The sequence below is a fragment of the Octopus sinensis genome, linkage group LG1 (genome assembly GCF_006345805.1).
Source record: "Octopus sinensis linkage group LG1, ASM634580v1, whole genome shotgun sequence".
Taxonomy (NCBI): domain Eukaryota; kingdom Metazoa; phylum Mollusca; class Cephalopoda; order Octopoda; family Octopodidae; genus Octopus; species Octopus sinensis.
Genome location: NC_042997.1, coordinates 63774190 through 63799189, shown reverse-complemented (window position 1 = coordinate 63799189; position 25000 = coordinate 63774190).

The window sequence follows — 25000 nt, the reverse complement described above, 5'->3', positions numbered from 1 at the left end:
ATAGAGGGTACTATTATTCATAGGTACCGCACGCTAGGAGGGACTCTTGCAGTCAAAACTACTAAAATAAACAAATTGTACCGAATGCAAAACTTGAAAGCAAGTCATTTAAAAACAGAATTTAGTCACATATCACCTGTGATTTCGCAATCAATGCAGAATATGCATTTTATGCTCTTCAGTGCAACGAACTCAAGACATGTAAGGAAAAAACACAATATAGCATACCCGACAGCCTCCTAGCGTGCGATACTATGAATAATAGTACCCTCTATATAATATAAATATATATATATATAGATATATATATATAATATATATATATATATATATATATATATATATAAGATATATACATATATATATATATAAATATATTAATATATATATATATATAATATATATAGCCTTCTAAGAGTGTAGACATAAATCTGTAGGTACGCGTACGTATGTGTATATACGTGAATGTATGTAGATGGATGTATGTATGAATATAACGCGTGCGTGCGTGTATGTGTATGAGTGTACGAATGAGTGAGAGTACGTGCTAAAGAGTGTGCGTGAGTGAATGAGTGCTTGTTTTCCAGTAGACAGATAAATGGACTGGCTGTAATAGCCAAGATGTTTGTGACCAAGCGGCCAAAGATAACAAAAGTAATAAACGAAGATAATAAAATTAAAATTAGGGAATGGGTCTGTATTTGTATGTGTATATATATGTGTGTATGTGTAGGTTTGCATAGGTACACATATGTATATGTATACATGTATGTATATGTATGTATGTGTGTATAGGTTGTGTATGTGTATATATGTGTATATAGGACTAGTGTGCTGTGTGTGCATGTTTGTGTGTGGATATGTGTGTGTATGCGTGTATGTGAGTAGTGTGTGTGTATGTGTATATATATTTTTCTGTGCGTATGATGTGAGGTCGTGTGTGTATATATACATGTGTGTATACATGTATGCATGTGAGTGTGTGTATGTATACATATATGTGTATCTGTGATATGTATATGTATGTGTATGTGTAAGTGTATATATATGTATATATATGTGTGTGTATGTATGTGTGTATGTATATGTATATATGTTTGTATGGGTGTTAGTGTATGTTATACACTGTGCATAGGTATAAGTGAGAATCTCCTTATTTACCTAAAACTCTATTCCCCCCTTTTTTATATACAGGTTTTTTTGTTTTTTTTTTATATATGGGTTTTTTTAATTTTTTTTATTTTTTTATTTTATTTTCTTATTTTTTTATTTTTTTATTTTTTATTTATTCTTCTATCTAATTTAACACTGACTCCTTGACCACTCCCCCAAGTATGATATTTTGCGCTATGCCTACCCCCAAAAAAGTCCCCCACCAACACCCCGTTAAACCTGCCTAAATGTATAAATGCCAATACAATTCTTGTTAACTAGCTTCCTGAAGATTTCTCTTGAATGAAACAGTTCTAGTCCTGTAGAAGCTCCTTCTATATAATAAATTAATTTTACTCTGCTATGTATGAGTACCTTATTTACTGTGGTTACCCCGAATCAACCCGGGACCTACATATATATTATATAGATATATATATATATATATATATATATATATATATATATATATATTATATATATATATATATATATACTATATATATATCTATATATATATTATATATATATATTATTAATATATTATATATATATATAAATTAATTTATATATAAATAAATATATAGATATATATATTATAGATAATATATATATAATATATATAATATATATATAATATTTATCTATATATATATTTATGAGGGTTTCGAATGTCCTGTCCGTGTTTATTGTGTCGTCTTCTAAGAGTTATACGTCTTGTCCATGTTGTATTTTTCTACATACCTTAACATATATTCCAGGCGCCACGTACCCTCTTAACATTAAGTGAGCACATATTCTTAATAACTGGTACGACTCTTTGTTTGTCTTTCTCTCTCTCTCAACTTTTACTTGATCTGTCCCCTTCTCTCTCTACTCATCCTCTTTTTCTCTTCTCTTTCCTCTGATTCTTTGGTCTAATCTTCACTACCCTCCTATTTCTTTGTCTCGCTCTGCACTCACAGGTCGCTCTTCGACACCCATCCCTTCTCTTCTCTGATTCCTTCTTTCTCTCTCTTCTCGCTCTTTGTCGCGTTTGTCCCTCCTCTCTCTCTCTCCTCTCTCTCTCTCTCTCTCTTCCGTTGCTTCTCTTTCTTTTCTTTTCTCTCTTCTCTGTCACGTGACTGCTGGCCGAATCTGCCTTTCAGCTTCTGACCAGCGTCGTGTTAACATCGTTGTTTTTCGTCCGCCGCTATAGGCATCGCCGATAAGGCTCCTTTCCTTGCGCCAGAGAAAAAAATTGTTTGGCTTGTTATCAGTCGTAAGACACTTGTTGTTGTTTTCACACGTTAATGCTTCTGTATTTCATGTTTCTGTATTCCATTATTTTTTTGTTTTTTTATATTCGTCCCTTTTGCTGTCCTGGTGTCCGTATGCATTCGATCCTTCTTCCAGGAAATCTACGCTCCCAGCTTAGTTTTTCTAATGCTCGTTGCTTAGTTTTTCTTGGAGGGCTGGCCGTGATCTAGTAATCTCAAGATTAATCAGCCGAATTACTACGATGATCCGGTTCTTGACTGAAGACTGAGGGTTTCGAATGTCCTGTCCGTGTTTATTGTGTCGTCTTCTAAGAGTTATACGTTCTTGTCCATGTTGTATTTTTCTACATACCTTAATATATATATATATATATATATATATATATATATATGATATATAAATGTGCAGGAGTGGCTATGTGGTATGAACTTTGATTCCCAACCACATGATTCCGATTTCAGTCCCACTGCGTTGGTAAGAGTCTTCTAATATAGCCTCGGGCCTACCGTAGCCTTCTGAGTGGATTTAGTAGAGGGGAGCTGAAAGACGCCCGTCGTATATATATATATATATATATATATATATAATATATATATTATATATAATATATATATCATCTAGATACATACATACATATATATATATATGGGTGGGGTGAAAAAATATGGGTATTGTTTACAACAACTGTTTAGCACGCGTAAAAAACTTAATTATTAATTAAAAATGAAGGGTAGTAGAGATAGCACCAGCATGCTAAAATAGCAGGCAGAATCGCCTCAAGACCACAAATGTTCACTAAAATACAGAAGTGAAATATGAGGAATGGGCTAAAACAATGTTAAGACCCCATAAAATGACAGAATAATCTTAAATTAAAAAGCCAGACATTCCCGTATTGCAGCGATTTCAAACTTTTTGAAAATATCACTGTCATCGTCAGCGAGTCTTACTGACCTAAGGTCATAAATCTTGCTCATCGCAGCTACTTATTGCGATAACCGTTTTTAATGCCGCAGTAAATTTAAAAAGGTGGTCGAAGTGAATAATTTTTGTTTCAATCATAAAACATTATAGGGATATTGTTTACAACAATATGAGTGGCTGAGCATGCGTTAAAAACAATACAGGTAAATTATTATTAATTAATAATGAAGGGTACTAGAATAGCATGCTAAAGTAGCAGCAGTTAGAAACGGATAAAGACCACAAATTTTCACTAAGACATTTCGTCATTTGTATGGAGTCTTAACGTAATGTTTGGACATTCCCCCGATTTCACTTGGAGCCTTGCATGCGTAGCAAGCTTGTTGCCTGCAGCCTACGGTACCATACAATGCATTTTTTACAGCTAATAATGTCCTGATTACCATAGCCGTGCCAAGGAGGCAAAACTTTAGTAACAGTTCTACTAGACACTCTATTCATATTTCCTTTATATTTCTCTCGATGCCCTCTGATACTGTTCTGAAGGACCCAACAATAATTGGCACTATATTCACCGTCTTTATTTTCTATAGCCGGGCTATTTCGTTCTTAAGCGAGTTATATTTATCTCTCTTTTCGCTTTCCTTCTTGACTATGAGGTCCGGTCGGTTATGCTCTAGTATCTGATCTGTTTGGATTGAGAAATTCCAGAAGATTTTGCTGGTATCTGACTCTTCTGGCTTTAAGACACCACATCTTTTCTATTTCAATTTTCAGGTCCTTATATTTACTTAATTTGACAAATTCCTTTACAGATATATTTCTATCAGTGGGAACACTTGCATCTATTAATCTATAAGTATATTCTTCTCTGCCTTTAATAATTATGTCTGGTCGATTAACCGTGATCGTTCTGTCGGTGTTGACTGGAAAATCCAGAGGAAAGTGACATGTTTACTGTCAACAATTGGCTCAGGATGATGTTTATACCCGTAAGCAAGAGTCCTGATTATGTAGTGTTTACTTATTTACAAATATGAATACTGGCCTGTATTTGTTTGGTGTCAGTACAGGACATTCCAAGACTCGATGGTCTATCGTTTCATCAAATTTATCGCAGGATCTTCATTTAGGGTCAGAACATTCTTTAAGGACGTTAGCCTGGTTGGTTTTGGTAAGCAAGCTTTGATCTTTGTGCCGCTATGAAACCTTCAGTCTCTGCTTTCAGTCCTGGGATTCTCGGCTACTGATGGCTTGTTGTTTGGTCTACATCAGCATTTCAGCTTTGAAGTATATACTGTCCATACAGAGGCTTCTAGTTCCACCGTTCCTCAATTTGATTCTGCCCTTTCTTTTTTGCAGTCTGACCCGTTTTGCTTGCTTTGTGTGCAGTGGTTTCAGGTTCTTCATCAAATTCCTGGTTAATGCCGAGTTCCTTTGCAAATTTGCAATCTTCCTTGACAATAGAATGTGATTCTTTGCTGATTTCGTGTTTGCACACAAGCGAGGGCATCCAGTTCTCTGTACTAGATAAATACTTGTTCATTTGCTATTGTGGAGATCTTATAACACACTTCTACCTACATATTTCCTCTTTCTCAATTATTTCTAGTTAGATGTAGACGATCAACGTCTTCTTTTGTGTGGTGCATGTTTTTAGCTGTTAGTAGTTTTCTTGTCTTCCTGTCCAGGCGTTGGAGCTCTGTAAGATTCCTATTAATGATGTTAAAACTGTATTGGGCTACTGGAAGTACCAGCGTATTAAGGGCCCTGATGCAAGTTTGGGAGCTGAGTTGAGTTTTTAATATGAGTCTTATTCTCCTATAGTACACCTTTCTGATTACTTCCTTCATAGTACTATGTTATATACCATCTCCTTCGTTTATCCCCAGGTATTTATACCTTTTTTGTGGGTCAAGCTCTTTGATGGTAGGGTCAGTATCGAATTTAAAGGAAGCTGTTTGTTTGACCTTGCCTCTTACAAAAGTTGCTTTAGCACATTTATCAATGCCGAAATCCATCCCGATGTCATTGCTGAACACTTTAACAGTTGTTAACAGCCCCAGTAGTTCATCGTCAATTCTAGTAAAAAGCTTCAGGTCGTCCATATAAAAGAACTGGCTTCCTATAATATTATACACTTTGAACCCATACCTGGTGATAGGCAGTTTGTTTGAAAGTGGGATCAGTACCATGCAAACGATTAATGAGGAGGGGGTGACCTTGACAGATGTTTCGTTGGATTTTGATGTTGTTATATTGGCTCATCCCTTTACTATGGTGTAGAAGGAGACATGTATTCTACTTGACCTATTATTATTATTATTATTATTATTATTATTATTATTATTATTATTATTATTATTATTATTATTATTATTATCATCATCATCATTATTATTATTATTATTATTATTATTATCATTATTATTATTATTATTATTATTATTATTATTATTATTATTATTATTATTATTTAGTGAAAGAGCGATGCATGCCATCAGAGTGATACTGAGGTAGAATATACCAAACCCAGTATACCCATCATAACTACTTGTCTGATAAGGGTACATCACGCATATGCATCACAACATATATATCAATACAGACTATTACTTACACATTTGGAAACTAATGTCTTTTTCTGAAGCAGATCTAAAGTGATGGGGACCTGTGTTTACATAAAAGATACTTGGTAGCGTAGATACAAATCGCTAACCATTCAGTTCTTTTTTTTCAACCTTTTATTATCTTGTGTTAAAATTCTTGTTTTTTCGCTCAAATAAAAATCACAGCACATCTTTGATTTGAAGCTTCAGTTCCTCTATCGTTGCCCACTAACTACAATAGACCTGGTAATTTTACAGTAAAATCAAAGCTGCAGTTTGACCTTTGAGAAACAAATTCAGAATTTTCATTCAATTCAGTAGCAGTTTGAACAAAAGAATTCAACTATTAGCGTCTTGTATACACGTAGCTAAGTTTTTTTTTTATGAAGATACAATCAATTTTTTTATAAAATAGTTGTGGTTCAGAAAAAGGTTGGTTTTGAAATGTTCAATTAATGTGTCATCGATATGTGTCTTAATATGTGTGACTGTGAATTTATCCTCATATATGCTTATATGTATATGTAGGCAAGTATATATATATATATATATATATATATATATATATATATGTATGTATGTATGTATGTATGTATGTATGTATGTATGTAGTATGTATGTATGTGTGTATGTATGTATGTGTGTATGTATATGAGTGTGCATATGTTTATGTGTCTGCGTCTTCATGTGACCATGCTAAATGAACATGCAAATAAACATTGTTTTTTTTAAAACACTAATTAAAAGTATTGCTTAAATGTATTAATTTCAAACATTGCAAAAACACACTTTCATGACTTCGTTTGTATGACGTATAATATCAAAACGAGAATGGAGTCAAAAGCATGAGCTTGAAGCACTCGATTCAGCAAATATCATTCGAACAGTTTATTTAACAAAACAAACAGATACATTCGTAAATAAGTATATATCTTAAACTCTCACTTCATATTTAAGAAAATATTCGAACATTGAATATTTCAAATATTTCAAAAGTGAAGCAGGTTTGGTTTACCAGATTATAATTAGACACAAGTAACTATTCTTACTGGAAATTGGAATCTTTCACGAAAAATGTCGACTAGTCTCTAAGCTCACCTGTGGAATCATGGACGAAAATGACATTTTCATAAATAATTAACCATAGATCAGGATTGATACCTCATTAAAGGTTGGAATAAATTTCGTATGGAAAGTTAAAGCTTTATTTCAAAGTGGCAGAGGCAATCCTGGCCGAAATCCTATCTGTTAGGCATCAAGGGTTGTTCATCATTTGCCAATGTCTCCTTCAACCCTATTCCTCACTGAAACACAAGCTTTCTTAGTGTATTCCTCATCAATGTCCTCCGCCCATGTCCTACGGATGGAGATTGTGAGGGAACGGAGGTTACTATGGGGCTTGTCACAAGCTTTTCTGGCCAGTTATTCCATTTGCTTAAGTCTAAAGGGTTCAAATCAGGTGGTGAATAGGGCCAAGTGTCCTTATCCCAAAACCTGCTCCCAAACTCATTCCTAAGAAAGTTTTTGACCCACTGCATTTGTGTAATACGGAACTCCATCTTGCTCCAATGTAAACATGACTTCCTTAGCAATCTTGCTTCAGCATATTCAGAAAAAATTCCAGGTCCTTATATGTTTCAAAACCTAAACGTAACAAACTCCTATCAAACTCTCAGTCTTGTCAAATATGTTAGAGTTAGTTAGAGAGAAGGTTACCACCCGTGTCATAGAATCTGGAATGTGAAGAGCCATAAGTTCAAAGTATTTTGTTTTACACACATTTACATTATATATGTTTGGGAACTAGCGTGTGAACGCGTACATATGCATGTGCATGCTTGCTTCCGTGTGTGTGACTGAGTAGTACGTCTACATATATCATTTTGTATGAGTGTATATTTATGCGTGTGTTAGAGTATATTGCTTACATGCACGATTATAAATGTGAGTGTAGCAGTATATGCGTGTAGATATGTGAGTATAGTAGCATATGTGTGTATGTATGTGCATGCACATGTATGCATTTGTATGCATGTTCATGTATATATGAACATATACCTCTCTGTCCATGCACGCATACATACACACATACGTAAAAGGCGAGATCGAACGGCTTCCTAGAGCTGCTGTTTCTTTCCTCAACCACTATCATTTGTCAAATGTTGGTGTTTGTCTCTCTACTTTAATAATATTTTCCTCTCTCACTGTCAACTTCGTGTTAAGAAAACATATATTCATACACACATATATACACATACGTACGTGCATGCGTACAAACACGTATTAATACACACATGATATATACATGCACATATGCTTTCACATACATAAGTATACATGCACACATAAATATCAATGCACACTGTCGTATATGCATGCATTGTAGTAACAGTGACAGGATGAGGAATCTCATCAAGGAATATGATATATGACATCACACCAAGAAGGCTATGCCTTTGCTTTTCCAGAAACAGGCGATGGCTACTAGATATCTCATCAATAACAGGTATAAGGAAGCCTTCATGGCACCATGATGCGATATAAAAGGATAGTGGATTTGCTGAAATTTTAGATACGACCCACATCACCAGCAGTTGCCAAAATTACCCATAAGACACTACCTCGTCATGAGACACAAAACTGTTGCTAAAAGCATTTGTGGAGTTATCCAGAAGGAGGAATGTCCCAATAACTATATCAAAGATAATAATAGCAAAATGACATGATGGAAGATTTATTTGGCTGTTATTTGGAGTGTAGGACACGTGCATTTGTGCGTTTTTCTTTTTTACTGACGACAGTCAAGAACGCCAAATCTATAACTGTTCATTCGACATTTTTTTAAAACAAAAAATCTCTGTTTAATTCATTCCACATACGACGTTGCGTCAAAAGGTGTTTTGGATATTAACTAATGATTTTTGGCAACTCCATGTTATATCATTTCTATAATAGAATTGTTGACCAATCGTTGCTGAATTGCTTATTCTTTTTCATATATAACATATATACGTTGTTTATTCATGATTTTACAGCTTTGATAATGAGTAATAAAAACAATATTATTAGAGCCATTTTACTTTGCAGTGCAGGGGCAGCGACAAAAGAAATTAACAATGCGAAATACCCAGGAATTATCAAGGAACGTATGGCACAAAACTGGTTCAGACGCGTCAGGGAAATTGATACCAGCTCCAAAGACAGGTCAATGTCAGACATATCTTCTGTTGTGAAGGATGAGGCTTTTGTTTGAAATAGTTTAGCAACAGCAACGCACAGGCACTCGTACGTAATCGGCAGAACTTGGTCAATCAATACCTCCATAATCTCGGCCTTGTGAACAGAAACTGTCGAGAAGCTACTAATAAACAAATCAATGACGAGGCGCAATGATGTGTGGGCATTTACAAACAACTGTTGGCAAATATTCGTGATGCCCGTTTTTAGTGTTGAATTGTAACTGGGGTGAAAATTGGAAGCGAAATGGGAAATAAAACACTGGAAGAAAAAGAAATGAAATGAAAAACTCAAATAGAGAAAAAATAAAAAGTTAAACAAATTGCAATTGCTTGACATAACAATAAAATATCAGAAACGGAATCAAGGAATCTATAAATGAGGATAAACACTGAGGTACAATTGTCATAATGAAAAATGATGATATCTTTATGACACTTTTCCCAATCGAGTCACTGTATGTAAATTAGGTAAAAATGACGAATGGTGTCACAACAACTACGGAAACGAGAGAATATTAGGAAAGAATTATAAAAGCGAAGGAATTACATAAGTCAGCAAACATGTACAAAACAAGGATTAAAGAGAATAAAGAGTTGTTGAAGGCAATATAGATTGCAAAAGAAAATGCAGCCAAGATATACAGAACAAGACAAAACAAAAAGGAACAGTTAGACGATAAGTAGAAATGATAAGGATTCTAATTAGCGGTTAAATTATACAAATGGCACAAGCGATATTGATAAACCAGTTAATATCAGGCTGAAACAAACAGAAGCAACACCTGAATAGTTTACTGATGATTTAGATACATTCTTGGTTGTCAAAATAAAAATGAAAATACACAAATGCATTCATGTCTTGCTAGCAGAAATGCAGGGCGGGATGCAATGACTTTGTCTAAACCAGTGCTTTTCAAACTTTTTGCTGGAGCGGAACCCCAAAGAAACATTCCACTGGCTCGAGGAACCCCTGTGCAATAATTTAATAATCTTATGCACATATATCTGCACAGGAGAATTTAAAATTACTGTCGATTTTAGCAGTTTTGTAACTTCTTGCGGAACCCCTGGACTGTACTGGCGGAACCCTAAGGTTACGCAGAACCCTGGTTGAAAACGCCTGGCCTTTTGTACAATAATTGCATGCATGTATGTGTGTATGTATCGATGAATGTATGTATCGATGGATGGATGGATGGATGTGTATATATATACATATATATATACATATATATATATATTATATATATATAATATATATATATATATATATATATATATATATATATATATATATATAAAGATATTTCATTTCACGTTGCTCCAATCCACTGGGCTCGCAAACTATGTAGTACCGGCATTTCAAAGGGCCAGCCTTGTCATACTCTGTGCCACGCTGAATCGCCCTGAGAACTACTATGCACTCGTATCTGTAGAGTGCTCAGCGACTTGCACATTAATTTCATGAGCAGTCTGTTCCGTTGATCGGATCAGCCGGAGCCCTGCTCGTCGTAACCGACGGAGTACCGGTCGATCAATTAATATATATATATATATTACTATATATATATATTTAATGTTGGATAATTTTTTTTCTTTTGAAAACAAAAAAATTTATCAATGGCCAGCATATTAAAAAATGCCTTTAAAGGTTAAATTTATAAACATCTTATAAATGAGGGCAAACGAAAAAAATTTTCTAATGCCTATTATGCCGAAATTAGACACATTGTCCATTATTATTACAATTTTTCCCAAACGCGCACTACTCCAAAAAAGGTTGACAGAAATTTATAAAAAATTCCATTATTACCATATCGGACCGATTTCAGGGTTAGTTCCAAGGAACTCTCCCTTCGTCAGTGATAAAAGTGAACACTATTAAATTTATATTTAATGTAGGATAAAATTTTTTTCGAAAAAAAAAAAAATTAATGATAATGGACAATGTGTCTAATTTCGGCATATTTGGCATTAGAAAATTTCTTTCGTTTGCCCTCATTTATAAGTTGTTTATAAATTTAACCTTTAAAGGCATTTTTTAAAATGCTGGTCATTGATAAATTTTTTTTTTATCCTACATTAAATATAAATTTAATAGTGTTCACTTCCGGACTCTCTCACTCTGAGAGAGGTTCAGTTCAAATCGCACGTGCCTCTAATGGGCTGGAGAATTTCTATTTTGGATGTATTGGGGGTACTTAATTGTACTCATGACTTAGTTTTTGCTTCTTCCATGGGTATGAGTAAGTATCTCATTTATTTCTTTACCACGTTTATCACTGACGGTCCGATATGGTAATAATGGAATTGTTTTGATATTTCTGTCGACCTTTTGGGGAATAGCGTGCGTATTATGAAAAATTATAATGGTAATGGACAATGTGTCTAATTTCGGATTATTTGGCATTAGAAATTTTGTTTCGTTTGCCCTCATTTATAGGTATATTACTATATATATATATATATATATATATATATATATATATATACAAAAAGCAATAAAGATTCAAGTCAATTTTAATGAATTTACTTGAATATGGTACCTAACTTAGATGCACCAAAAAAACTATACGGTTTTAACCATACAGTAATGTGGGGTGATTATAAGCGAAAAAGAAGCAACAAGAATGGATAAGTTTTTAGTACAATCGTTTCATACAAAGACAGGCTTTATTAAAAGTTGCAAAAATTGCAGCATATAAACGTGTCCCGTACTCATCAGCTAAAATACATGTGAGTTCTCTAGACATCTTAGTGGTTGAGGCTATACTCATGAAGTAATGTAGATAATTAAGTAACATAAACAGATTTCCAAAATTCATTAAAGTTCTTTAAAGATGATGCACAGTCTTATCACAGATTTTAAAAAAAGTTTTAATAGCATCACAGAGAAGGTGACTTAATCCATAGTGTACATATGAATTTCCAGAGATATGAGGAGGGATTACATACTCACAGACGACAACTTTATCCATGGCTAATCACAACGAGGTGGGTATCAATTCCTGCTTATTAGCATTACAGAGAGGGTGAATTAATCCTTTGTATAGGTGCACAATTTCCAATGGTGTAGATGTAAATTTCCAGAGAAATGAAGAGGAATTTCATATTCACAGACGATAAATTTATCAATGGTTGAACACAATGAGGTAGGTATCAATTCTTGCTATATGATTAGGTATTTGCCACATTAATCACATTACTGCTATTTTCAAGAGACTGTAGCTATTTGACTTTTAAAGGCTGAAGGGCTTTCTAGAGAGGCAAAGAACAGAAAGGGAAGGAAAGAGAGGAAAAGAGAGAAAATAAAGGAGGAGGGAGCAAAAAGGGGGGGGGGACTAAAAGAAAAGAGAAAAGGAAAAAGAAAAAAAGAAAAAAGAGAATAAGAAGAAGAAAAAGAAAAAAGAGAAAAGAGAAAGAAAAGAAAGAGGGAAAGAAGGGAGAAAAGAAAAAGAAAAAGAGGGTTCTAGTTATACAGAAGAATTAGTAGACGGCAAGTCTGGTTTTAATTTGCAGGCATCTGTATATATATAAATATGTATATATAAATATGTATATATATATATATATATATATATATATTATATATATATATATATATATAAATATGTATATATATAGAGAGAGAGAGAGAAAGAGAGAGAGAGAGAGAGAGAGAGAGAGAGAGAGAGAGAATTGTATGTTAGTTACCTTTACTCCACATCGTTTTGCAATATTTAAATTTTATGAATGCCATTCATTCCTTCAGGAAGTGATGTCCTTGCTGAAACAATTTGTTTCTACTATAAAGCCTCAAATGTGAATATCCACTCACGTTTTACACATTCACCATTAAGATAATGGCTCCAAGTTCATTTTTTTTCTCCGATGATCTGGTACACACAGTATCTTGAGGTACCCGTAGTAGTGATATATCCTAGTGTCAAGAGAATCAAGCGTATTATTGAACCTTGATGTATTCATTTATAAATTGTTGATTGCTCAGTGTCATGAACTTTTAGATTTGCAACTACTTTATAAGATCACTGTAGGTGAAGTTCTTATGCCGTAGTTCTTCTGCGAGAAATAGCAACCGTATTTCATTCAAAACGCACCATACAATTTTTAGGTATGTGATGCAAACTTTAAAATGTAGTACCATATATACTAGTCTTAAAATAGAGATGTTTACAGCTGGGATACTTTTGATTATAGGTTAGATCAATTAAGGTTGATAAAGGACTAAACAACAACAGCAAATGTATTGTGACTTTGTGGTTGTTGTTCATTAGTCTATGCTAAACCTGTTGTACCTACATACAAAAAGCATTCCAGATATGGTCACCTATTGTTGTGTATCTAGGTCTATATTATTCAATGTGTTGTATGCGTTTGATGTAGTTTGTTTTTGTTTGAAGATTAGATTCGAAGCTGTCACTTTGAAACATTTACATTGGCTCCCAAATCTTTTGCTGTTTAGTCGGAAATCAGTACTAATTAGGCTTATCTCAGATCAAGGGTAATTAAGCCATGGATATTACGTCTTTTGGTAGTGTTATCAAGGAAAATATATAACCAACAGTTTTTAATTTTGTAATATGATGAAATAAGTATCTTTCTATTACAAATTGAGGCAGAATTTTTTGTATCAAACATTTAGAGAGATATTGAGGTCCATCAAACATAATTTTATGCTTTCATTGAGATAAATAAAATATTGGCAGTTTAGTAGCAACGTTCCATACAAGAAAGTAGTTCGGTTACAAACAGCCGATACCGGTGCATTGCGAATAATAATAAAATTGTAATGGATCGGCTGCGGATTTCGACGCATCTACTGCTATAATAGGTCTTCAAATCATTTGGAATTTTGCCACGAATATAATTGATGACACAGGGGGGCTTAATAATCCATATAGCATGTTATAACATTCTAATAATATATTGGCTAGAAATTGATCGGAACTGGTGGCTGGCCAGACATATATATACATATATATATATATATATATATATATATGTGTGTGTGTGTGTTATATAAAATCCATTCTGTCTGTTTGTGAGTGTCTTCTAGGATCTCGGGCATCCTCCATCCGATTGCGCTCAAATTTGATATGTAGATACCGACGGTATCAGGGCGTGTAGAAGTTACAAAAAGCGATTCCAGATGAGAATGCGACTGATTAAGCCGTAGAAACGTGCATTTGTACGCGCAAGTACATCAGCTGTTGCGATCGATACTACGCATACGCGAGAAATGTGCGCGTGAAGTTTGCGCAAAAAAGCCGGCTGGCTTGAAATAATGCCACAAAATGCAGTATATTTAAGAGAACAAAAAAGTAAGATGCAAAAGAGATATTTTCTTCAAACTTGTCATGAATGAAGGAGAGGTTATTTGGTCTCTCAAAAAGTTTTTTTTTGCCTTAACTTCGTTTAACAAAATCAAAAATTTTAATTGAAATAAAGGCATACTTAATTATATTTTAATGAACCGAAAACACTGATTGCTTTTTATTCAACGAAGAAAATACTATTTTCTTGCTAATAAATGATTTTTGTTTCCTTAGAGCTTTAAACCCCCAAAAGTTTATTTTTAGTGAAAGGAAAATACTATTGTATTCAATCTAGACCGTTTGAGCTTTATTTCAAGGTGAATGTAGTCAAAATATTTCAATTTTATAAACAAAAGACTATTTAGTTGCTTCTTGATCGTGCAATATTAAGTTAAATCAGTGTTTCTCAAAGGGGAGGTCTATGGGACAGTCGGACAAGTTGTTTTGAGAAACTTTGGTTTAAATGATTGACAACTTAACACCGTCCATTGGACGGGAGGTGTTTTAATCGTATATATATATATATATATATATTCACTCGTTTTTTCACTCCTTACTATTTTCTATATATTCACCCACGTGCTTTCACAAACCAACTTTCTTATCTATATATATATATATATAGATATATAGATAGATAGATAGATAGATAGATAGATAGATAGATAGATAGATAGATAGATAGATAGATAGATAGATAGATAGATAGATAGATAGATATAGATATTAATATAGATATCAAGAGACAGCAAAATGGAATATGCCCCTTGCGCTTGAAAACTATGGATACATATTTAAAAAACATTCCATTTAATTTTTCCACAATTTAATTGTTTTTCATACTTTACAGTAAGTTTAAAAAGTCGCAGTGACTGAACCGATGCTAAAATGTTCTTGATGATAAAATTATTTTACCATTTTCTACCTTGTCTTATTTTCCTTATACACACTCTCCCTCTCACTCACGCACACACACACACACGCACACACGCACATATATATTAGAGTTGCGTGTGTGTAGAAGACAAGGCAGAAGCAAAATCAAAAGTCTAGATAAATGAAGAGTTCAATCGACCTATAGGGTCAGACGCGCATACACACACGCATACACTAAATGTAGATATCGATGTAGGTAAACAGACAGGCAGATAGATAGATAGATAGATAGATAGATAGATAGAGAGAGAGAGAGAGAGAGAGAGAGAGAGAGAGAAAGGCAGTGAGATAGGGGGATGGAAAAATAGTGTAAATAATGCTATGGTATCGCTACAAATGGTCGTATCTGATATCGCTATATTATTTATTTGGATTTGAGCTTATTTTTTGTTCTTCAATGTTTGCCTGATTGTAGTTGTGACTAGTTGCCGTTAACTTACCTTTATCTTCTGTAGCTTATTATCGATTTACGATATTTGGAAGTTCATGTTCTCTGGAAATGCTTGAATAGCCAAAATATCAACTATTTGCACTGGAATTATAAAACTTCAGTATTTGCTGTCATTTTAAATTGCCTTCATTTCAATTAATGAAACGTGGCCGTTTCTTATTTTAAGTTTTTGGGAAAAAGAGAAAGGCTTTGCTTTATGCATCGGTTTCCTTAAACGACTAAAGAAGGGCACCAAGTGTCAGAGTAACCAAAAATATCTGTAAACGCATCGAGATGTGGCAGGCTAAAAACGGTGAGTTTTGATACTTTGCCAAGTGATTCGTTTGAAAAAAGATTAAGAGTATCGCTTATTTATAGCAATGTACGCAAACACGTAATCTCTATTGGGCAAATACATCTTACAAGTATTAATATTATTATCCCTTATACTCAAGTTATATTTTGCTACCGATAAAATAAGAGATATTGCTGATTTTGTGTATGCAGAGGGAGTGGGGGTCACAATATTTTTTCAATGATATCCAGAAAAACCTGCGTAACTGTTTGTTTCAGTTATCTGCAAGCAATACCTTAAATCGATAAGCTAATGCTAGAGATAATGATATATAGTTGACAGGCCAAATATTTAGATTCGAGCGATTACATACATAACAAGAGGTTTGTGTATTAAAACACGAAATTATCATTCATTTTAAATTAGGTATGGAAGAGAGAAAAAGCGTGCTTCAAAACTACAACAGGATGTGATCTTACTTTTATTGAAGACCACTTGATATCACTTGTTTAAAAGGAAACGTCTATATGGAGGTCGACTGAAATATCTATAGGCTGACCAAAATTCCCTCATGTAATATGACCAAATGATGTTAATTTTTCAATATACTCCACCTTGCGGTTCACACACTTCTTCGATTGGTGTTGCAAGGTTTGGATCTCACTAGGGAAGAAACCTCCATCCATTTGGTAATAAAGGTCCTCAGCAGCAGATATGACGTCATCATCACTGCAATACTGGTTCTCAAAAGTGCTTTTGCTTGTTGGGGAACACATAATAATAAAATGGAGGTAAATTAAAAAAAATTATGTGGCTGGTCCAGTTATGTGGGTGGTCCACAGCCACGCACAACAGCCATTAAAACCACGAACTAGTGTGCTAGAGTATCAATGAGCAAAACATCTTTCATCAGATAACCAGGGCGTTTGTTCTTAATAACCTTTCATAACTACCTCAGCAAGTTAGCATAATAGTCTCCATTGATGTTGTGGCCCATTTCAAAATAGTCGATGCCTTTTGCATCCCCAAAACCTGAACTCTGCGTAATAAAACAACCTTAGCGTATTTTGGAACAAGTGAAGAGGTGTGATTCCACTGCATAGAGTGTCTCTTTGTCTCTGGCTCAAAGTGATAAATCCAAAACTCATTCTGATTTAGGAAGTATTCAAAGAAACTAGCAGGCTCTGGCTCAAACTATAATAGATTTTTCCGGTGATGTGATCAACTCGGGGCGTTTTTGATGAAGTATCAGAAGGCGTGGCACCCACCTAGCAGAAACCTTCGTCATACCATGTTCAATCACCATGTGAGGAAAACGAGCAATGTTTTCCTTAGTGTATCAGTTGCAAGACGTCTAGAGCTTGGATCTTTTTCAATACTCTCTCTCTCTCTCTCTCTCTCTCTCTCTCTCTATTTTATGACGGGAATCATGACACCCAGTGTGAGAATGGACTAGTTGAATTTGTATAAATAGTAGCGTGTTTGACTGGGAGCGAGAAATGAGAAATCACAGAAAGACGAAAGTTGTCGTTCGTGAGTTCGTGGAATCGCAGCAAATTGTTGAGAAGTTGTTCTAGTTCGTTTAGAGTTGTTTTGGATTAGTTACAGTTGTTGGCAGAGTATTTGGGAATGCATCAAATGGAGATAGTTGGTGTCTACCCCGATCTTGGGTACTGTATATCGCACTGTATTAGTGCACGACACTAAGGTGACATATACAGAAACCACATTATAAAATTCTCTCTTTCATATGCATGAGAAGATATTTGTATTGAAAGTTCCTGGCTTTGGGTAAAAGAAAGTACAGCAGATTCAGTTAATTATGATTTTATTCAACATATTTCCCCCTTAGATTCACACACATATTGCAGTGGTCCTTCATTTTTACAAAGCCCTGTAAAAAAACTCGGGAGGTTGGGCTGCCAACCAGGCCTTTTATAATACCCTTAAAGCCAGAAACCTTTCAGTAACCCTTCGTATATATACATACACTCACACACATACTCGCACGCACACGCGCACACATACACACACACATGTATATATTATTCACTAACATTTCGATTTGGCTCCATACAACTTAAAGTTTCGTGGGCTTTTAATACGAAACTAGCTCTTCAGACATAGGTAGCCGAATATTATTTGAAGTGAATAATTTAATTTGTGTTTGTTTATTTCTTTTGCGAGGATCATGCTGGATATACTCTTACGTTACCAAGTGGTATCTTGGTGAGTGAAATTTACGTTTATCGGCTATTATTTCCCGTTACATTGACAATTTAAGTGCAGTGTTTTTACGTACCTAAATGAAAAATTACATTTGCAAAATAGACTACACTTAAATTTCTATCAACAATAATCTCTAAATCTTATGCTAATATATTTATGCTAATATACTAATAAACACCGTTATTTTGCGACTCGTGTTTCAAAAGGTGAATATGTCAGTATGAAGGTAAAGACTAAACTCTGTGGAGCAGAATTTATTGGAAAGTAACTATGCAAATCCATCAATTCAAAACTTTCACCTACATTGCAAAATTTGTGACAGTATAATATAAATCTAAGCTGCTCTTTCTATCCCAAAACAATATTTGGAAAATGGAAATATTTCCTATCGTTCATAAGAATCACTAACTGGAAAATGCTACATCAGATTTCTGCAAAGCAGGAGATGCAGATTCGGTTTTAGGTGAGTAGGTGTCTCCTCCATCTAACTGCATTAATTCACAAGGCTTTATAACAAACGCACTGTCATTTTATAATGACAAATATGTAACAATATTAAAAATCCTGGAATATGAAGTATTTTATATGTATCAAATTCTCAGAATCGAATGAAGATTTAAACAGATGTTTTTTTTAATAGTGAATAAGAATTTCGGTATAAAAAATGCATAAAATTATGTAGGACAATAACTTTTTTTCAAAGGCAAAAGTGGTGAAAAAATAACATCATCACTTCTTAGAGTACCAATGAAATATATCACGATACAAGAAAGAAGTGTGGGGAATTTTTAAACGATCTCCTCCAAAGCGTAGACGACATTGGAATGGTTGATTATTTGAAGGACAAACAATGTCTGTCAAGCTACTTTAGGTTACATTCATTGAGAAAACACATGAAATGTTTGGCTGTCTACTCTAAACTAAATTTAAAGAATTTTCATACAGTTTTATATCGATTATCTTAAATAATTTCAAAAGGACAAACTCAAATTTAAAATTTAAAGATTTTTTCTTTCCTAATTTTTTTCCTTTTCATTTTTTGTTTTGACAAATTAGCGATTCCTCTCAAATTCCTCTAGATCACCTTCTATGTCAGTTATCATTTTCTGTCCTAACAGAAGAAATACATCATTTGTTTTCCAATTCCCCATATACTGCTAACTTTATCCAATTTATTCCTGTTTCGTTATTTATTCTTTTCATGGCTCTTCCATATCTCTTACATCTGCTACTGATGGATTCTCAGACTGTTTCTTTCATAATTTAAATTAATTTACTCCTTGTTTTCTTTTCCTTCCCGGCAATCTTCATGTTCTTCTTCTCCAAATTAATCACTTTTTCGCCTCCTATCATTTTCTTTCTTTCCTTGTCTCTCTCATTTAACTGTATATCCCACTTCACCATAAGCCAGCTATTTCATCAGATTATGTACACTCTTTCCATCTCTCAGTGTTAATGACTTCCATTGATATTGATAATTATTTTTGTCATACATTATTCCTGTTAGTAGAATACTGATTTCATATACAAAAGCGGTCTAGTAGATGAGAAATTTTTTTCACTTTCAAACCTTTCTCAAGAGCATTGACGATGCACGAAAGGTAAAACTGATATAAGCAAGACGATGAGTCTGGATCACGAAGTGCAATGAATGAGAGATTACAGATCTAGTTGTTCTTTGTACTAAAAATAGCAAAAATAACAAATACAAACTCAAATAGTACAATCACGAATAATATATAAAATGCATGTGTGGGATTTTGCGAAGGTTTTGAAGGTGGGTTGATAATCAATAAAATGGAACCTGAGTTTAATATTTTCTAAATCTCAAAAATGGTTGATGACCGAATCGATAGAGGTATGGGAGCCTTACAGTATACCCCTACTTTTCTATTCGGAACTCTAATTTTATGAAGGTTGACTTTCATTTTCATAATTTTAGGTAAATAAAACACGTATCTAATAAGTGTCAGTTATACTCTTCCTCAATATGTGAGCCCCTGTGTTCTTGCTCAAACGTCCAATCTCACTGTGAGGCACCTTCGGCAAGCGTATTCTGCCCAATACATCCACGCACACACATACATACACGCACGCACACACACATACACATATGTACGTACGATCTGACTGATCCGGTACTGTTGCTGTATATGAATAGATGTCAGACAGTTGGAAGGATCTGGGAAAGATTGTGAATCTCCTATAAACCGTCTACTATCGGTTAAATTCATACAACGTCAGTGCTCGGTTTAAAATGTTTGCCTTCTACTACATCCAGTAACACAATATTTTCAAGAACACTTCTAGATGCTTGAGGAAATTTTTCCCTGGTCGACGAATAGACTGAAGGTACAGCTTTCCCTTTCATTCACGTCCTGTACCATCAGCTTTCGGATCAGAGTGAGAAGAATAAGCTTTTCCGTTACGAACTCCTTGCAATCGTTAGAATTCTTGTCTCATTGTTCTTCTCTATTAGTCACTTGTTATAGCTGAAACAATAATTTCGCTTTAAGCCGATCCAGGCCACGTACCTTTAACCATCCCATTCTCAAATACGGCGTTGTTTCCAGAGAGAAGAAAGTGAAAAACTCCAAGAATCCACTTAAAATTTTAGAAATAATGGATAACTTGTTCTTCTAGGCACTTGAATGTGTTTCCTCCGACAGCTCTTTCGCTCTTTCATTATTTTCTGTCATATATTTTTTGTCTGTTATGAATTTGAAATTTCCGGCAGTCCGTGGAAATTTGTCGTTTGTTAAGAATCGGTTGCTTGGGGTTATTGGATGTAACTGTTCTATGCCCTCCCTTTACGTTTGCATTTTATCTTTGCATTTTGAAATGTATTGTTGTTTCTATTTGCAATGGGTAGTTGATGGGATTTGAGTTTTGTATGTTAAACTCTTATTTTCGTCATTTTTTCCTGTGCTTTTGTTGTCTGCTGGTATCTAGATTTGTGGCTTCATATTATCATTGCTGCGACTAAGGATTTAGTTTGTACATCCAATTTAACGAGTGTGTGCAATGAAAATGCCATGAACCACAGTAATGAACCAGAGAATTTATCTCGCAAAAAAGTAATATTACTAAAAAGCATAGATTATATCGGCAGAAGAATTTCGTCTGCACCGGATTTTATAGGATTACTGTATCACGAGATTTCAACGTGGGTTCGCATCAGCAGCAATAGACACACAAAACTGAATGCTAGACCAGATTTCGTCAAACTGATATAATTTAACTCTGACTAAATAGTAGCTGGTGTTGCAGTGGCTATGTATACATTAGTTATTTCTGGAAGATATTCGTCTGCCAATATAATCTGTACTTCTTATCCTTTTACGTCTAAACGAGATGATTTTTTCAGAACAATTGCTGTAATTTATGGGGTTTTCATATTGCATCTTAGTTAAGTTGGATGTAAAAATTAATATTCTTTACAAAGATTCCTTCGGTTGCTAATAAAACATTTAAGAGTTAAGTACATTTTTATTGCGTGGGTAAGATTTGGTGTACTTGTGGGACCAGCGATAGATGTGGTGTTCGTACTGGTTGTTGTGGTGTGTGCAAGTAGGTTGTTAACGCCTACTCCACTGCGCCACGAAACAGCCAGACTAATTTTGTCTTCCGTTGTTCTTTTCTTTGAATAAAGAGCTTTCGCAAAATTAGTTTGTTGTTCTAAGATTCGTAAAAAGCTGACGCATGGAAGAGATGATTGTGTGTGTGTATGTGTGTGTGTGTGTGTGTGTGTGTATGTGTGTGTGTGTGTGTGTATGCATGCGTGTGTGCATGTGTGTTTTGCATATCAAGACTTCTGAACAACTGTGAGATTATTTTTATGTTGTTTAAGATTTATAATAACCTTTACTTCATTAGCACTTTAATGGAAATCTCAACGATAGATTGCAATCCAAATATTATTGCTAAGTTTCAAATATCACCTAAGGTGAAATTGACATCGTAAGCCACGAGAAAAATATTCCGTTCTTCGTAACGGTATGATAAATAACCATTTCCCGAATCACAAAATGGCAGAAATATAAACTTTTAAACCAATTACTTGTCTGTCCACAACTTATCATATATCTATATCCAAAAGTGGGTATTGATATATGAAAAACATATTACTCATATTGAAAAACATATTACTCTTCATGAGCAGAAATGGTGTTGAAAAGCAGCATACAATTGCAAGTACCAGTTTGAAATTGATGAGATAAGACTAACAACAGCTATTGCAATTACAGCAATTTAAATTAGGTATTGATTATTAATTTCAATGGCAATTTTGACTGCAGCTCACGTTCTTGTCTCTTCAATATTCTTGACGTTTAGACATGTTTTCAGTCGTTACCGCACATGGAAACAGGTATGTTTACATGGGGTACTAATCGCTTACCCAATTTTATACGTTCAATCCTGCATATTGAACAAATTCATATTCCAAGTTGGCATTTACCTAGTAACTGTTTAATATATTTAAAAATAATTTTGTAGGATATTTATTTCCCCTTCGTCTGCACTGAAACTATAAGTATGATAAGTGAATATTGTGTGTGATTGTACATATACATTCGCAAGATCCAAGGATACAGGCGTATGAGGTTTGTAAGATTGGAGTAGTCTGTGGTAGGTATAAAAAGCAACGTTCAGGAACAATGATAATTTATTGGCGTCGAAGTCTGTAGGTTTTTTTTTTATATGGAATTTCGATAACCTGTGAAAATTTAAGTCTAGCTCGTGGTTACTAACTAGCGTTACCATGAATGTGGATAGAAATCCAATTTCAGGGAAAGCAAATTGCGTCAATGGGTTCCTCACAAACTTTGCCAATCTAACCAGGCGCAGAGAGTGAATGTTTGCTCTTCTTTGCTGTCACGTTTCACAAATGAATCCTTTGTGGACTGAACAGTGACTGGTAACGAGAAATGGGTTCTCTATACAAATGTCAAGCGCCAAAGACAGTGGGTAGGGAAAAGAGAAACACCGGCACTCTAGGTTAAAGAGGTTTTTCACCTACGCAAGGAGTTATTATCTGTTTGGTGAGATATAAAAAGCTTATTTCACTTTGAGCTTTTAAACTCAAACCAAACGATAACAATGGAGATATAATGCGAGCAGCTTGAGCAGCTTACGTCGGCGCCAGAAAATAAACAACCATCTTTGGGTTTCAAGACGAAAGTCCACGTGCAATGAGGATGACATTCCAATGGCTGGATCAGTTTCAATGGGAAACGATTCCCCACCCACCATATTAACCGGACATTGTCCCATCTGATGATCATTTATTCCAGTCTTCGAAGCCATTTCGATGGAAAAAATATGAATTCTGTAGACGAAGTCCGAACAGTCCTGGAGGAGTATTTTTCGTTACGTATAAGGGAATTTTGGAAAAGGGGCCTTGGAAATCTACCAGATAGAGGGAAGAGCAGTGTACAAAATAAAGGAAGTATATTTTACATTAAAAAAGAACTTTGTTTATCTTAACTTTGAAAAATAAAAGAATTATATAAAAAGCGCATTACTTATGAGATAACACTATATATATATATATATATATGAAAAAACAAGTCAAAAATAGAAAATGCTAAGATAATTTTATAGTGAATCTTTCAGTACCGGTTTCGGTCATTTTGAGACTTTTTCAACTGTAACGATTAAATAATTAAATTTAGAAAATTTATAAGAAAAGTTTTTTTAAAAGAATATTTCTATAGTAGTGTTCAGACATAAGTAGCATTCTGCCTTTCTCTGACTCCCTTGTTTGCACTTGTGTGTTCGAGGTCGTTGTGAGTTCTTGGTAGGGTAGGTGAAGAATAAGGAGGCTGATGTGGAGAGGGGGTGGGGAAATCTGGGAATGCCTTGATGGTCGTATTTTGAATGGTCAGTGGCTGACAGCAGTCGCAGTTCAATTCAGGAATTGTTTATGGAATTTGCGTAGGCGTTATACTAAAAGACATTAGTGACAAGGTTAAGGGGTGGAAGGTGGAGAAGTAGAAGAAGAAGAAGATGACGATGTTGATGATGATGATGATGAAGAAGAAGAAGAAGAAGAAGAAGAAGGAGGAGAAGGAGAAGATGATGGTGATGATGGTGGTGATGATGATGACGACGATGATGATGATAATGATGATGATGAAGAAGAAGAGGAAGAAGAAGAAGATAAAAACAGAGAAGGGAGAATATGAATGGGTGAAAGTATAGCTGTGATGGGGCTGATTAGTAATGGATTCTATGGAGTGTAATATTTGTGTGTGTATATATTTCTTTTATTCTAAAGTTGAGGTATATTAATTGTTTGTCGTAGACCCGTTAAGAAGTGGCTTGTATTTTGTAATAAAGAGATTTTCTTTACTTATTCGTTGTCTCGAGGTTGTATCGTCCCTAAATTGGTAGAGGGGGAAAATCCTGAAGTTTGGTGTTTTTTTTGTTGGCGCAAGTATCTATGTGTTGGCTAAAAGCTATTTTTCTGTTTTGGGGAATTTTTATCTGGGATCTGTGCCAATTTTTATCTGGAATCTAGCCAATTCTACGGTATACCTAAGATCCACAAAAGTGAAAAAATAAGCAACGCATGCAAGATAGCTACAGACAAAATAATTAAAGTCCCT